The sequence below is a fragment of the Piliocolobus tephrosceles genome, unplaced genomic scaffold, assembly GCF_002776525.5.
Source record: "Piliocolobus tephrosceles isolate RC106 unplaced genomic scaffold, ASM277652v3 unscaffolded_1160, whole genome shotgun sequence".
Taxonomy (NCBI): domain Eukaryota; kingdom Metazoa; phylum Chordata; class Mammalia; order Primates; family Cercopithecidae; genus Piliocolobus; species Piliocolobus tephrosceles.
The window spans coordinates 1,046,533-1,063,848 of record NW_022292755.1 but is presented as its reverse complement, the minus strand read 5'-3'; positions in this window follow the sequence as shown (position 1 = coordinate 1,063,848).

Genomic DNA, 17,316 nt, shown 5'->3' with positions numbered 1-17,316 from the left:
AGAATGATTTAACTCTATGAGATGATTACACACATTACAAAGCAGTTTCTCTGGAAACTTCTCTGCAGTTTTCATCTGAAGACGTTTCCTTTCTCACTGCAAGCCCAGGGGAACCACTTAATTTCCCCTCACAAATTCCTCAAAGACAGAGTTCCAAACTGGGCAATGTAGTATAAGCTTAAACTTTCTGAAATGAATGCACATGTCAGAGAGGAGTTTCTTAGAACGCTTCTTTCTTGGTTTTATTTCAGGATATTTCATATTTCACCAAAGTCTTCAATTCGCTGTAAAATATCCCTTTTTCAGTTTTACCAGTAGAGTGTTCAATAAGTGCCCTATGAGAAAAGAAGTATAATTTCCCGAGTGGAATGCACACATCACAAAGCAGTTTCTCAAAAAGCGTCTCTCTAGTTTTTATGTGAAGATTTCTCCTATTTCACCACAGGCCTGAATATGCTCCCTAATGTCCCTTCGTGTTTCCTTCCATTATGTAGTTTCAAAACTGTGTAATAGAAAAATTTTATCTATGGGAGGTGAATGGACATATCTACCACAACGCAGTTTCACAGCAAGTTTTTTCCAGTTTTTGTCTGATGATATTTCCTTTCCCACCATAGCAGTACCTATATTTTCGAATGTGACCTTGAAGCTCTTTCTCCAAACGGGATTCCCCAATGTTCTAGGAGAAAGAGTATAACCCTGTGAGTGGAATGCACATGTCCCCATAGAGCTCCTCAGAAATCTTCTCTCCGTTACTTTTCTGAAGATGTTTACTTTTATGCCAAAAACCTCAGAGCACTCCAGCATATCACTATGCAGACTAAATAAAAACAGTGTTAGAATACTGCTCAATGAAAACCGAATCTTAAGTGAACTTCACGTGACAAAGAGCAGTTTCATAGAAAGTTTTCTTCTGTTTTTTATCGGAAGGTATTTCTTTTTCAACATATTCTAAAGAGCGTTCCCAAATGTCCTTTCTCAGGTTAAAGAGAATCAGTGGCTTCAAACTGCTCAATCCAAAGAATGATTTAATTTGTTGAGAAGCGTGCACACATCACAAAACAGTTACTCCAAAAGATTCCGTCCAGTTTTCATCGGAAGGCGTTTCCTTTCTCGCCAAAAGCCTCTGGATTCCACTTAATGTCCCTTCACAGATTCTTCAAAGACAGAGTTAACAAACGGGGAAACGAATTGTAAATTTTAACTCTCTGAAATGAATGCACATGTCAGAGCGCAGTTTCTTGGAATCCTTCTTTGTGAGTTTTATTTCAGGATATTTCACTTTTCGCCATAGTCTTCAATGTGCTGCAAAAAGTCACTTTATCAGTTTTACAGGAACAGTGTTCAAACACTGCCTTATGAGAATAGACGTATAAATCCCTGAGTGGAATGCCCACATCTCAAAGCACTTTCTCAGTCATCTTCTCTCCAGTTTTTATCTGAAGATAACTCCCTTTTCACCGTACGCCTGAATGTTCTGCTCAACGTCCCTAGGCGAATCCGTCCAAGATGCAGTTTCAAAACTGCATAATAGAAAGAAAGTTTTATCCATGTGAAATGAATAGACATATCTATCACAAAGCAGTTTCACGGACAGCTTCCTTCCAGTATTTATCTGAGGATAGTTCCTTTTTCATCATAGCCTTTCATATGCTCCCAAATGTCCCCTGGTCGCTTTTTCTCCAAACGGGATTTCCCATTTCTCTATGAGAAGAAAAGTATATCTCTGTGTGTAGAACGCACATGCCACAAGGCCGCTCATCGGAAATCTTCCTCCAGTATCTGTCGAAAGATATTTCCGTTTTCGCAGGAAGCCTCAAATCGGTCCCCCCTATCCCTCAGCTGATTAACCTAAATCATTGTTAGAATACTGCTCAGTGAAAACAGAAGCTTAACTGTGCAAGTGGAATTTAACCGACCTAGAGAAGTTTCACTGACAATTTCCCTCTGGCGTTTATAGGATGGTATTTCTTTTTCATCATATTATTAAGAGCGTTCCCAGATGTCCAGAGCAATAGCGATTTAAAACTGCTCAATCCAAACAACGAATTCACTCTGTGAGATGAATACACACATCACAAAGCAGTTGCTCTGAGAGTTTCTCTCCAGTTTTCATTGGAAGACGTTTCCTTTCTCACCACAATCCTCCGGGTGTCACTTAATATTCCTTCACAATTTTCTGAAAAACCAATTTTCCAAACTGGGTAACTTAGGGTAAGGTTTAACACACTGTAATGAATGTACACATCAGAGAGCAGTTCCTTGTAACGCTTTTTTCTGGGTTTCATTTCCAAATATTTCAGTTTTTGCCACAGTCTTCCATATGCTGCAAAATATCTCTTTTTCACTTTTACAGGAACGGTGTTCAAGCACTGCCTTTTGAGAAAAGAGTTATAACTCCCTGAGTGGAATGCAGGCATCACAAAGCAGTTTCTCAGAAAGTTTCTCTCCAATTTTTATCTGAAGATATCTCCTGTTTCCCCACCAGCTGGTATGTGCTCCCGAATGTCTCTTCACGAATCTGTCCATGATGCAGTTTCAAAACTGCATAATATAAAGAAAATTTTCTCTATGTGAGATGAATAGACATATCTATCACATAGCAGTTTCACAGAAAGCTTCTTTCCAGTTTTCTTCTGAGTATATTTCCTTTTTCAACATAGCCATCCATATACTCTCAAGTGTCCCCTGGTAGCCATGTCTTCAAACGGGATTCCGCAATTCTCTATGAGAAAAAAGTTATAACTCTATGAGTGGAATTCAAACGTCACAAAGCAGCTCCTCAGATATCTTCTCTCCACTATCGGTCTGAAGATATTTTCGTTTTCACTGTAAGCCTCAAAGCGCTCAGGAGTATCCCTTAGCAAACTCACCTAAAACAGTGTTAGAATACTGCTCAATGAAAACAGAAGCTTAACTGTGATAATTGAATTCACGTGACCTAGAGCAGTATCACAGAGTGTTTCCTTCTCTTTTTTATTGGAAGGTGTTTCTTTTTCATATATTCTTGGGAGCATTCCCAAATGTCCTTGCTCAGGTTCCACAGAAACACAGATATGAAAATGCTCAATCCAAAGAATGATTTAACTTTATGAGATGATTACACACATCACAAAGCAGTTGCTCTGGAAACTTCTCTGCAGATTTCATCGGAAGACGTTTCCTTTCTCGCCGCAAGCCCAGGGGAAGCACTTAATATCCCTTCACAAATTCCTCAAAGACAGAGTTCCAAACTGGGCAATGTAGTGTAAGCTTTAACTCTCTGAAATGAATGCACACGTCAGAGAGGAGTTTCTCAGAATGCTTCTTTCCTGGTTTTAATTCAGGATATTTCACATTTAGCCAAAGTCTTCAATTTGCTGCAAAATATCCCTTTTTCAGTTTTACAAGAACATTGTTCAAAAAGTGCCTTATGAGAAAAGAGGTATAATTCCCTGAGTGGAATGCACACATCACAAAGCAGTTTCTCAGAAAGCTTCTCTCCAGGTTTTATGTGAAGATATCTCCTATTTCACCACAGGCCTGATTATGCTCCCTAAAGTCCCTTTGCATTTCTATCCATTACGTAGTTTCAAAACTGTGTAATAGAAAAAAGTTTTATCTATGGGAGGTGAGTGGACATATCTACCACAACGCAGTTTCACAGAAAGCTTCTTTCCAGTTTTTGTCTGATGATATTTCCTTTTTCACCATAGCAGTACCTATATTTCCGAATGTCCCCTTGTAGCTCTTTCTACAAATGGGATTCCCCAATGTTCTAGGAGAAAATAAGTATAACCCTGTGAGTGGAATGCACATGTCACAAAAGAGCTCCTCAGAAATCTTCTCTCTGTTACGTTTCTGAAGATGTTTGCTTTTTTGCCAAAAGCCTCAGAGCGCTCCAGCATATCATTACGCAGACTAAACAAGAACAGTGTTAGAATACTGCTCAATGGAAAGAAGCTTAACTGTGCGAGTGGACTTCATGTGACAAAGAGCAGTTTCACAGAAAGTTTTCTTCTGTTTTTTATTGGAGGGTATTTCTTTTTCAGCATATTCTTAAGAGCATTCCCAAATGTCCTTTCTCAGGTTCCACAGAAACAGTGAGTCCAATACTGCTCAATACAATGAATGATTTAATTCTATGAGATGTGTACACACATTACAAAGCAGTTACTCCAAAAGATTCTGTCCAGTTTTTATCGGAAGGCATTTCATTTCTCACCACAAGACTCTGGGAGCCACTTAATATCCCTGCACAGATTCTTCAAGGACAGAGTTTCCAAACGGGGCAACGAAGTGTAAACTTTAACTCTCTGAAATGAATACACACATCAGAGTGCAGATTCTTGGAATCCTTCTTTCTGGGTATTATTTCAGGATATTTCACTTTTCACCATAGTTTCCAATGCACTGCAAAATGTCACTTTTTCAGTTTTAGAAGAACAGTGTTCAATGCACTGCCTTATGAGAATAGACATATATATATCCCTGAGTGGAATGCCCACATATCAAAGCACTTTCTCAGACAGCTTCTCTCCAGGTTTTATCTGAAGATAACTCCCTTTTCACCATACGCCTCAATGTCCTGCTGAATGTCACTTTGTGAATCCATCCATGATGCAGGTTCAAAACTGCGTAATAGAAAGAAAGTTTATCCATGTGAAATGAATAGACATATCTATCACAAAGCAGTTTCACGGATAGCTTCTTTCCAGCATTTGTCTGAGGATAGTTCCTTTTTCACCGTAGCCTTTCATATACTCCTGAATGTCCCCTGGTCGCTTTTTCTCCAAACGGGATTTCCCATTCCTCTATGAGAAGAAAAGTATATCTCTGTGAGTAGAATGCACACGTCACAAGGCTGCTCCTCGGAAATCTTTCTCCAGTATCTATCTAAAGATATTTCCGTTTTCACCGGAAGCCTCAAATCTGTCCCGAGTATCCCTCAGCTGATAAACCTAAAACATTGTTAGAATACTGCTCAATGAAAACAGAAGCTTAACTGTGCGAGTGGAATTTAAGCGACCTAGAGAAGTTTCTCTAACAGTTTCCCTCTGGCGTTTATAGGATGGTATTTCTTTTTTAGTATATTATTAATTGCATTCCCACATGTCCACAGCAAAAGTGATTTAAAACTGCTCAATCCAAACAACGATTTCACTCTGTGAGAGGAATACACACATCACAAAGCAGTTGCTCTGAGAGTTTCTCTTCAGTTTTCATCGTAAGACGTTTCCTTTCTCACCACAATCCTCTGGGTGTCACTTAATATCCCTTCACAATTACCTGAAAAATCGATTTTCCAAACTGGGCGACTTAGGGTAAGCTTTAACACTCTGAAGTGAATGTACACATCATAGAGCAGTTTCTTGGAATGCTTTTTTCTGTGTTTCATTTCCAGATATTTCAGTTTTCGCCAGAGTCTTCAATATGCTGCAAAATATCTCTTTTTCACTTTTCAGGAACGATGTTCAAACACTGCCTTTTGAGAAAAGAGTTATAACTCCCTGAGTGGAATGCAGACATCACAAAGCAGTTTCTCAGAAAGTTTCTCTCCAATTTTTATCTGAAGATATCTCCTATTTCCCCACCAGCCAGTATGTGCTCCCGAATGTCCCTTTGCAAATCCGTCCATGATGCATTTTCAAAACTGCGTAATAGAAAGACAGTTTCATCTATGTGAGATGAATAGACTTATCTGTCGCAAAGCATTTTCACAGAAATTTTCTTTCCGGTTTTTGTGTGAGAATATTTCCTTTCCCACCATAGCAGTAAATAAACTCCTGAATGTCCCCGGCAGCTATTTCTCCCAATGGGATTCCATAAACCCGTATGAGAAGAAAACCTTAACTCTGTGTTGGAAATGCATACGTCAAAAGCATTTCTTCATCAATCTCCCCTCGAGTGTCTATCTGAACATATTTCTGTTTTCACCGTAAGCCTCAAAGCGCTCCTGAGTATCTCTTAGCTGACTCACCTAAAAGAGTGTTAGCATACTGCTCAAGGAAAACAGAAGCTTAACTGTGATAGCGGAATTCACGTGTCTTAGAGCAGTATCACAGAATGTTTCTTTCTCTTTTTTATAGGAGGGTTTTTCTTTTTCACATCTTCTTCAGTGTGTTCCCAGATGTTCTTGCTCAGGTTCCACAGAAACAGAGATATCAAAATGGCCAATCCAACGAATGATTTAACTCTAAGAGATGATTGCACACATCACAAAGCAGTTGCTCTGAAAGCTTCTCTGCAGTTTTCTTCAGAAGACGTTTCCTTTCTCACCACAAGCCCAGGGGAACCACTTAATATCCCTTCTCAAATTCCTCGAGGACAGAGCTTCTAAACTGGCAACGTAGTGTAAGCTTTACCTCTCTGAAATGAAATAATCCCTTTTACAGTTTTCCAGGAACAGTGTTCAAAAACTGCCTCATTAGAAAAGAGGTATAATTCCCTATGTGGAATGCACACATCACAAAGCAGATTCTCAGAGGTCTTCTCTCCAGTTTTTATGTGATGATCTCTCCTATTTCCCCACAGGCCCGAATGTGCTCCCTAATGTCCCTTCACTTTTCCGTCTATTATGCAGTTTCAAAACTGTGCAATCGAAAACAGTTTTATCTATGGGAGGTGAGTAGATATGTCTACCACAATGCAGTTTCACAGAAAGCTTCTTTCCACTATTTGTCTGACGATATTTCCTTTTCCAACATAGCAATCTGTATGTTTTCGAATGTCCCCTTGTAGCTTTTTCTCCAAATGGGATTCCCCATTCTTCTAGGAGAAAAGAAGTATATCCCTGTGAGTGGTATGCACATGTCACAAAGCAGCTCCTCGGAAATCTTCTCTGTGCTATGTATCTGAAAATGTTTTCTTTTTCACCAAAAGCCTCAGAGCATTCCATCATATCACTTCACAGAGTAAAAAAAACAGTGTTAGAATACTACCCACTGAAAACCGAAGCTTAACTGTGCGAGTGGACTTCTCGTGACAAAGAGCACTTTCACAGAAAGTTTTCTTCTGTTTTTTATCGGAAGCTGTTTCTGATTTTTATCACAGGGTATTTCTTTTCAGCATATTGTTAAGAGCATTCCCAAATGTCCTTTCTCAGGTTCCACAGAAATAGTGAGTTGAAACTGCTCAATCCAAAGTATGATTTAATTCTTTGAAATGCATACACACATTGCAAAGCTGTTACTCTGAAAGATTCTGTCCAGTTTTCATTGGAAGGCGTTTCATTTCTCACCACAAGACTCCAGGCGTCACTTAATATCCCTTCACAGATTCTTCAAAGACAGAGTTTCCAAACGGGGCAACGTAGTGCAAACTTTAACTCTCTGAAATAAATTCACACGTCACAGCGCAGTTTCCTGGAATCCTTCTTTCTGGGTTTTATTTCAAGATATTTACTTTTCGCCATAGTCTTCAATGGGCTGCAAAATGTCACTTTTTCAGTTTTACAGCATCAGTGTTCAAACACTGCCTTATGAGAAAAGAGGAATAAATCCCTGAGTGGAATGCACACATCTCAAAGCACTTTCTGAGACAGCTTCTCTCCAGTTTGTTCCTGAAGATAACTCCCATTTCACCGTACGCCAGAATGTCCTGGGGAACGTCCGTTCGCAAATCCGTCCATGGCACACTTTCAAAACTTCGTAATAGAAAGAAAGTTTTATCCATGTGAAATGAATAGACATATCTATCACAAAGCAGTTTCATAGAAAGCTTCTTTCCAGTTTTTGTCTGAGGATAGTTCCTTTTTCACCACAGTCTTTCATATACTCCCGAATGTCCCCTGGTCCCTTTTTCCCCAAATGGGATTTCCCATTCCTCTGTGAGAAGAAAAGTATATAGCTCTGTGAGTAGAATGCACATGTCACAAGGCCGCTACTCAGAAATATTCCTCTAGTATCTATCTAAAGATATTTCCGTCTTCACCGGAAGTCTCAAATCACTCCCGAGTATGCCTTAGCTGATTAAACTGAAACACTGTTAGAATACTGCTCCATGAAATCAGAAGCTTAAATGTGCGAGTGGAATTCAAGCCACCTAGAGAACATTCACAGACAATTTCCTTCTGGCATTTATCGGATGGTATTTATTTATTTATTTATTTATTTTGAGATGAGTCTCGCTCTGCTGCCCAGGCTGCAGTTCAGTGTCCGGATCTCAGCTCAGTGTAAGCTCTGCCTCCCTGGTTTATGTCATTCTCCTGCCTCAGCCTCCCGAGTAGCTTGGACTACAGGCAGCCTACACCTCCCTTGGGTGGTGTTTTGTATTTTTTAGTAGAGACGGGGTTTCACCTGATTAGCCAGGATAGTTTCGATTTCCTGACCTTGTGTTCCGCCTGTTTCAGCCCCCAAAGTGCTGAGATTATAGGCTTCAGCCACTGCACACGACCTGGATGGTATTTCTTTTACATCATATTATTCAGAGCGTCCCCAAATGTCTGTTTTCAGGAATCACAGAGACAGCAATTTAAAACTGCTGAATCCAAAGAATGATTTCACTCTATGAGATGAATAGACACATCACAAACCAGTTGCTCCAAATGTTTCTCTCCAGTTTTCATCAGAAGATGTTTCGTTTCTCAGCACAACCCTCTGGGTGTCACTTAATATCCCTTCACAATTTCCTCAAAGACAGAGTTTCCAAACGAGGCAACTTAGCGTAAGCTTTAACACTCTGAAGTCAATGTACACGTTAGAGAGCAGTTTTTTGGAAGGCTTTTTTCTGGGTTTTATTTCCGGATATTTCAATTTTTGCCAGAGTCTTCAATACGCTGCAAAGTATCTCCTTTTCACTTTTACAGGAACCGTGTTCAAACACTGCCTGTGATAAAAAGAGGTATAACTCCCTGAGTGGAATTCAGACATCACAAAGCAGTTTCTCAGAAAATTTCTCTCCAATTGTTATCTGAAGATATCTCCTATTTCCCCACCAGCCTGTATGTGCTCTCAAACGTCCCTTCACGCATCCGTCCATGATGTAGTTTCAAATCTGTGTAATAGAAAGGCAGTTTCATCTATGTGAGATGAATAGACATATTTGTCACAAAGCAGTTTCAGAGAAAGTTTTTTTCCAGTATTTGTCTGAGGATATTTCCTTTTCCATCATAGCAGTAAATATACTCCTGAATGTCCCCGGTAGCTATTTCTTTCAATGAAGTTCCATAAACCCCTATGAGATGAAAAGTTTAACTCTGTGTGGGAAATGCATACGTCACAAAGCATTTCTTCATACATCTCCTCTCAAGTATCTATCTGAAGATATTTCCGTTTTCACCATTAGCCTCAAAGCACTCCCGATTATCCCTTAGCTGACTCACAGAAAACAGTGTTAGGATACTGCTCAATGAAAATGGAAGCTTCACTGTGCGAGTTTACTTGACATGACCTGGAGCGGTTTCACAGAAGGTTTCCTTCTGGTTTCTATAGGATGATATTTCTTTTTCAGCATATTCTTCAGATCGTTCCCAAATGTTCTTTCTCAAGTTCCACAGAAACAGTGATTTCAAACTGCTCAACCAAAAGAATGATGTAACTCTAGGAGATGAATACACACATCACAAAGCAGTTGGTCTGCAAGCTTCTCTCCAGTTTTCATTGGAAGTCATTTCCTTACTCACCACAAGCCCAGGGGCGCCTCTTATTAACACCTCAAGGATTCCTCAAAGACAAAGTTTCCAAACTGGGCAATGTAGTGTAAGCTTTAACTCTCTGAAATGAATGCAAACGTTAGAGACCATTTTCTTGGAACGCTTCTTTCTGTGTTTTAGTTCAGGATATTTCATTTTCGTGATAGTTTTCAACACGTTGCAAAATATTGCTTTTTCACTTTCAGAAGAAACTTGTTCAAACACTGCCTTATGATGAAAGAGGTAAAACTCCCTCAGTGAAATGCAGACACCACAAAGCCCTTTCTCTGAAAGCTTCTCTCAGTTTTTGTCTGACGATATCTCCTTTTTCAATGTATGCCTGAATGCGTTCCCAAATGTCCCTTCACGAATCTGTCCATGACGCAGTTTTAAAACTGCGTAATATACAAAATGTTTTCTCTTTGTGAGATGAATAGACATATCTATCACATAGCAGTTTCACAGAAAGCTTCTTTGCAGTATTTTTCTGAGTATATTTCCTCCTTCACCATAGCCATCCATATACTTCTGAATGTCCCCTGGTAGCATTTTCTCCAAACGGGATTCCACAATAATCTATGAGAAGAAAACTATAACTCTATGAGTGGAATACACACGTCACCAAGTAGCTCCTCAGATATCTTCTCTCCAGTAACTGTCTGAAGATACTTTCGTTTTCACCATAAGCCTCAAAGCACTCTGGAATATCCCTTAGCTGACTCACCTAAAAGAATGTCAGAATACTGCTCAATGAAAACAGAAGCTTAACTGTGTGAGTGGAATTCAAGTGTCCTAGACGATTATCACAGAATTTTTCCTTCTCCTTTTCGTTGCAGCGTATTTCTTTTTTTTTTCTTTGTTATTATACTTTAAGTTCTAGGGTACATGTGCATAACGTGCAGGTTTTGTTACATATGTATATTTGTGCCATGGTGGTGTGCTGCACCCACCAAAGCGTCAGCACCCATCAATTCTTCATTTATATCAGGTATAACTCCCAATGCAATCCCTCACCCCTCCCCACTCCACATGATAGGCCCCAGTGTGTGATGTTCCCCTTCCCGAGTCCAAGTGATGTCATTGTAAAGTTCCCATCTATGAGTGAGAACATGCGGTGTTTGGTTTCCTGTTCTTGTGATAATTTGCTAAGATTGATGGTTTCCAGCTGCATCCATGTCACTACAAAGGATGCAAACTCATCCTTTTTTATGGCTGCATAGTATTCCATGGTGTATATGTGCCATATTTTCTTAACCCAGATTGTCACAGACGGACATTTGGTTTGATTCCAAGTCTTTCCTATTGAGAATAATGCCACAATAAACATACGTGTGTATGTGTCTTTATAGCAGCACAATTTATAATCCTTTGGGTATATACCCAGTAGTGGGATGGCTGGATCATATGCTACATCTAGTTCTAGATCCTTGAGGAATCGCCATACTGTTTTCCATAATGGTTGAACTAGTTTACAGTCCCACAAACAGTGTAAAAGTGTTCCTATTTCTCCACATCCTCTCCAGCACCTGTTGTTTCCTGACTTTCTAATGATTGCCATTCTAACTTGTGTGAGATGGTATCTCATTGTGGTTTTGATTTGCATTTCTCTGATGGCCAGTTATGATGAGCATTTTTTCATGTGTCTGTTGGCTGTATGAATGTCTTCTTTTGAGAAATGTCTGTTCATATCCTTTGCCCACTTTTTGATGGGGTTGTTTTTTTTTTCTTGTAAATTTGTTTGAGTTCTTTGTAGGTAATGGATATCAGCCCTTTCTCAGATGAGTAGATTGCAAAAAATTTCTCCCATTCAGTAGGTGGCCTGTTCACTCTGTTGGTAGTTTCTTTTGCTCTTTAGTTTAATTAGATCCCATTTGGCAATTTTGGCTTTTGCTGCCATTGATTTTGGTGTTTTAGCCATGAAGTCCTTGCTCATGCCTATGTCCTGAATGTTACTACCTAGGTTTTCTTCTAGGGTTTTTATGGTATTAGATCTAACATTTAAGTCTCTAATTCATCTTGAATTAATTTTCGTATAAGGAGTAAGGAAACGATCCAGTTACAGCTTTCTACTTATGGCTAGCCAATTTTCCCAGCACCATATATTAAATATGGAATCCTTTCCCTATTTCTTGTTTCTCTCAGGTTTGTCAAAGATCAGATGGCTGTAGATGTGTGGTATTATTTCTGAGGACTCTGTTCTGTTCCATTGGTCTATATCTCTGTTTTGGTACCAGTACCATGCTGTTTTGGTTACTGTAGCCTTGTAGTATATTTGAGGTTAGGTAGCGTGATGCCTCCAGCTTTGTTCTTTTGACTTAGCATTGTCTTCACAATGCAGGCTCTGTTTTGGTTCCATAGGAACTTTAAAGCAGTTTTTTCCAATTCTGTGAAGAAACTCATTGGTAGCTTGATGGGAATGGCATTGAATGTATAAATAACCTTGGGCAGTATGGCCATTTCCACAATATTGATTCTTCCTATCCATGAGCATGGTATGTTCTTCCATTTGTTTGTGTCCTCTTTGATTTCACTGAGCAGTGGTTTGTAGTTCTCCTTGAAGAGGTCCTTTACATCCCTTGTAAGTTGGAGTCCTAGGCATTTTATTCTCTTTGAAGCAATTGTGAATGGAAGTTCATCATGATTTGGCTCTCTGTTTGTCTGTTACTGGTGTATAAGAATGCTTGTGATTTTTGCACATTAATTTTGTATCCTGAGACTTTGCCGAACTTGATTATCAGCTTAAGGAGATTTTGGGCTGAGACAATGGGGTTTTCTATATATACAATCATGTCATCTGCAAACAGGGACAATTTGGCTCCTTCTTTTCCTAACTGAATACCCTTGATTTCTTTCTCTTGCCTGATTGCCCCAGCCAGAACTTCCAACACTGTTGAATTGGAGTGGTGAGTGACGGTATCCCTGTTTTGTTGCAGTTTTCAAAGGGAATTTTTCCAGTTTTTGCCCATTCAGTATGATATTGGCTGTGGGTTTGTCATAAATACTTTTATTATTTTGAGGTACGTTACATCAATACCAAATTTATTGAGAATTTTTTAGCATGAAGGGCTGTTGAATTTTGTCAAAAGCCTTTTCTGCATCTATTGAGATGATTATGTGTTTCTCGTCTTTGGTTCTGTTTATATGCTGGATTACGTTTATTGATTTGCGAATGTTGAACCACCCTTGCATCCCAGGAATGAAGCCCACTTGATCGTGGTGGATAAGCTTTTAGATGTGCTGCTGAAACCGGTTGGCCAGTATTTTTTTGAGGAATTTTCATCGATATCGATCAGGGATATTGGTCTAAAATTCTCTTTTTGTGTTGTGTCTCTGCCAGGCTTTGGTATCAAGATGATGTTGGCCTCATAAAATGAGTTCGGGAGGATTCCCTCTATTTCTATTGATTGGAATAGTTTCAGAAGGAATGGTACCAGCTCCTCCTTGTACCTCTGGTAGAATTCAGCTCTGAATCCATCTGGTCCTGGACTTTTTTTGGTTGGTAGGCTATTAATTATTGCCTCAATTTCAGAGCCTACTATTGGACTATTTAGGGAATCAACTTCTTCCTGGTTTAGTCTTGGAAGAGTGTACGTGTCCAGGAAATTATACATTCCTTCTAGATTTTCTAGTTTATTTGCATAGAGGTGTTTACAGTATTCTCTGATGGTAGTTTGTATTTCTGTGGGGTCAGTGGCGATATCTCCTTTATCTTTTTTTATTGCATCTCTTTGATTCTTCTCTCTTTTCTTCTTTATTAGTCTTGCTAGCGGTCTGTCAATTTTGTTGATCTTTTCAAAAAACCAACTCCTGGATTCATTGATTTTTTAGAGGGTTTTTTGTGTCTCTGTCTCCTTCAGTTCTGCTCTGATCTTAGTTATTTCTTGTCTTCTGCTACTTTTTGAATGTGTTTGCTCATGCCTCTCTAGTTCTTTTAATTGTGACGTTAGAGTGTCAATTTTAGAACTTTCCAGCTTTCTCTTGTGGGCATTTAGTGCTATAAATTTCCCTCTACACACTGCTTTAAATGTGTCCCAGAGATTCTGGTATGTTGTATCTTTGTTCTCATTGGTTTCAAAGAACATCTTTATTTCTGCCTTCATTTCGTTATGTACCCAGTAGTCATTCAGGAGCAGGTTGTTCAGTTTCCATATAGTTGAGCGGTTTTGATTGAGTTTCTTAGTCCTGAGTTCTAGTTTGATTGCACTGTGGTCTGAGAGACAGTTTGTTATAATTTCTGTTCTTTTACATTTGCTGAGGAGTGCTTTACTTCCAATTATGTGGTCAATGTTTGAATAAGTGCGATGTGGTGCTCAGAAGAATGTATAGTCTGTTGATTTGGGGTGGAGAGCTCTATAGATGTCTATTAGGTCCGCTTGCTGCAGAGATGACTTCAATTCCTGGATATCCTTGTTAACTTTCTCTCTCATTGATATGTGTAATGTTGACAGTGAAGTGTTGAAGTCTTCCATTATTATTGTATGGGAGTCTAAGTCTCTTTGTAAGTCTGTAAGGACTTGCTTTATGAATTGAGTGCTCTTGTATTGGGTGCATATATATTTAGGATAGTTAGCTCTTCCTGTTGAATTGATCCCTTTACCATTATGTAATGGCCTTCTTTGTCTCTTTTGATCTTTGATGGTTTAAAGTCTGTTTTATCAGAGGCTAGGATTGCAACCCCTGCATTTTTTGTTCTCCATTTGCTTGGTAGATCTTCCTCCATCCCTTTATTTTGAGCCTATATATGTCTCTGCATGTGAGATGGGTCTCCTGAACACAGCAGACTGATGGGTCTTGACTCTTTATCCAGTTTGCCAGTCTGTGTCTTTTAATTGAAGCATTTAGTCCATTTACATTTAAGGTTAATATTGTTATGTGTGAACTTGATCCTGCGACTGTGATATTAACTGGTTATTTTGCTCGTTAGTTGATGCAGTTTCTTCCTAGCCTCGATGGTCTTGACATTTTGGCATGTTTTTCCAATGGCTGGTAACGGTTTTTCCTTTCCATGTTTAGGGCTTCCTTTAGGGTCTCTTGTAAGGCAGGCCTGGTGGTGACACAATCTCTAAGAATTTGCTTATCTGTAAAGGATTTTATTTCTCCTTCACATATGAAACTTAGTTTGGCTGGATATGAAATTCTGGGTTTAAAATTCTTTTCTTATGAATGTTGAATATTGACCCCCACTCTCTTCTGGCTTGTAGAGTTTCTGCTGAGAGTTCTGCTGTTAGTCTGATGGGCTTCCCTTTGTGTGTAACCCGACCTTACTCTCCGGCTGCCCTTAAGATTTTTTCCTTCATTTCAACTTTGGTGAATATGGCAATTATGTGTCTTGGAGTTGCCCTTCTCGAGGAGACTCTTTGTGGCATTCTCTGTATTTCCTGAATTTGAATGTTGGCCTGCCAGTATTACAAGGTTGGGGAAGTTCTCCTGGATGATATCCTGAAGAGTGTTTTCCAACTTGGTTCCATTTTCCCCCTCACTTTCAGGAACCACAATCAGACGTAGATTTGGTCTTTTTACTTAATCCCATACTTCTTGCAGGCTTTGTTCATTTCTTTTTCTTCTTTTTTCTTTTGGCTTCTCTTCTTGCTTCGTTTCATTCATTTGATCCTCAATCTCTGATACTCTTTCTTCCAGTTGATCAAGTCTGCTACTGAAGCATGTGCATCTGTCACGTATTTCTTGTGTCATGGTTTTCATCTCTGTCATTTCGTCTCTGACCTTCTCTGCATTAACTATTCTAGCTGTCAATTCTTCCACTCTTTTTTCAAGACCTTTAGTTTCTTTGTGCTGGGTACGTAATTCCTCCTTTAGCTCTGATACGTTTGATGGACTGAAGCCTTCTTCTCTCATCTCGTCAAAGTCATTGTCTGACCAGCTTCAATCTTTTGCTGGTGATGAGCTGCACTCCTTTGCAGGAGGAGATGCACTCTTATTTTTTGAATTTCCAGTTGTTCTGCCCTGCTTTTTCCTCATCTTTGTGGTTTTATCTGCCTCTGGTCTTTGATGATGGTGATGTACTGTTGGGGTTTTGGTATAGGTGTCCTTCCTGTTTGATAGTTTTCCTTCTAACAGTTAGGACCCTCAGCTGCAAGTCTGTTGGAGATTGCTTGGAGTCCACTCCAGACCCTGTTTGCCTGGGTATCAGCAGCAGAGGTTGCAGAAGATGGAATACTGCTGAACAGCGAGTGTACCTGTCTGATTCTTACTTTGGAAGCTTCCTCTCAGGGGTGTACTCCACCCTGTGAGGTGTAGGATGTCAGACTGCCCCTAGTGGGGGATGTCTCCCAGTTAGGCTACTCAGGGGTCAGGGACACACTTGAGCAGGCAGTCTGTCCCTTCTCAGTTCTCAGCCTCCGTGTGGGGAGATCCACTGCTCTCTTCAAATCTGTCAGACAGAGTCGCTTGCATCTGCAGAGGTTTCTGCTGCTTTTTTGTTGTTGTTTAGCTGTGCCCTGTCCCCAGAGGTGGAGTATAAAGAGACAGGTAGGTTTCCTTGAGCTGCTGTGAGCTCCACACAGTTCGAGCTTCCCAGCAGCTTTGTTTACCTACATAAGCCTCAGCAAAGGAGGGAGCCCCTCCCCAGCCTTGCTGCTGCCTTGTGATTAGATTACAGACTGCTGTGCTAGTAATTAGGGATGCTCTGTGGCTGTGGGACCCTCCTGGCCAGTTGTGGGATATAATCTCTTGGAGTGCCTGTTTGCTTAAAGTGCAGTATTGGGGTGGGAGTTACCCGATTTTCCAGGTGTTGTGTGTCTCAGTTTCCCTGGTGGAAAAGGGATTCCCTTCCCCCTTGCACTTCCCAGGGGATGTGATGCCTCACCCTGCTTCAGCTCCCGTTGGTCCGGCTGCAGGAGCTGACTAGCACCAATTGTACGGCACTCCCTAGTGAGATGACCCCAGTACCTCAGTTGAAAATGCAGAAATCACCGGTCTTCTGTGTCGCTCGCACTGGGAGTTGGAGACTGGAGCTGTTCCTATTCGGCCATCTTGCTCCTCCCCCCTGCGTATTTCTTTTTCACATATTCTTGAGAGCATTCCCAAATGTCTCTGCTCAGGTTACACAGAAACAGAGATATCAAACTGCTCAATCCAAACAATGATTTAAGGCTATGAGTTGATTACACACATCACAAAGCATTTGCTCTGAATGATTCTCTGCAATTTTCATTAGAAGACGTTTCCTTTCTCACCACAAGCCTAGGGGAAGCACTTCATCTCCAATCACAAATTCCTCAAAGACAGAGGTTGCAAAATGGGCATGTAGTGTAAGCTTTAACTCTCAGAAACGAATGTACATGTCAGAAAGGTGTTTCTTAGAATGCTTCCTTTCTGGTTTTAATTCAGAATATTTCACTTTTTGCCAAATTCTTCAATTCACTGCATAATATCCCTTTTTCAGTTTTACAAGAACAGTGTTCAAAAAGTGCCTTATGAGAAAGGACGTATAATTCCCTGAGTGAAATGCGCACATCACAAAGCAGTTTCTCAGAAAGCTTTTCTCCAGTTTTTATGTGAATATATCTCCTATTTCCCGATAGTCCTGAATGTGCTCCCTAATGTCCCTTCACCTTTCTGTCCTTTACACAGTTTCAAAACTGCATAATAGAAAAAAGCTTTTTCTGTGGGAGGTAAGTAGACATATCTACCACAATGCCGTTTCATGGAAAGCTTCTTTCCAGTTTTTGTCTGATGATATTTCCTTT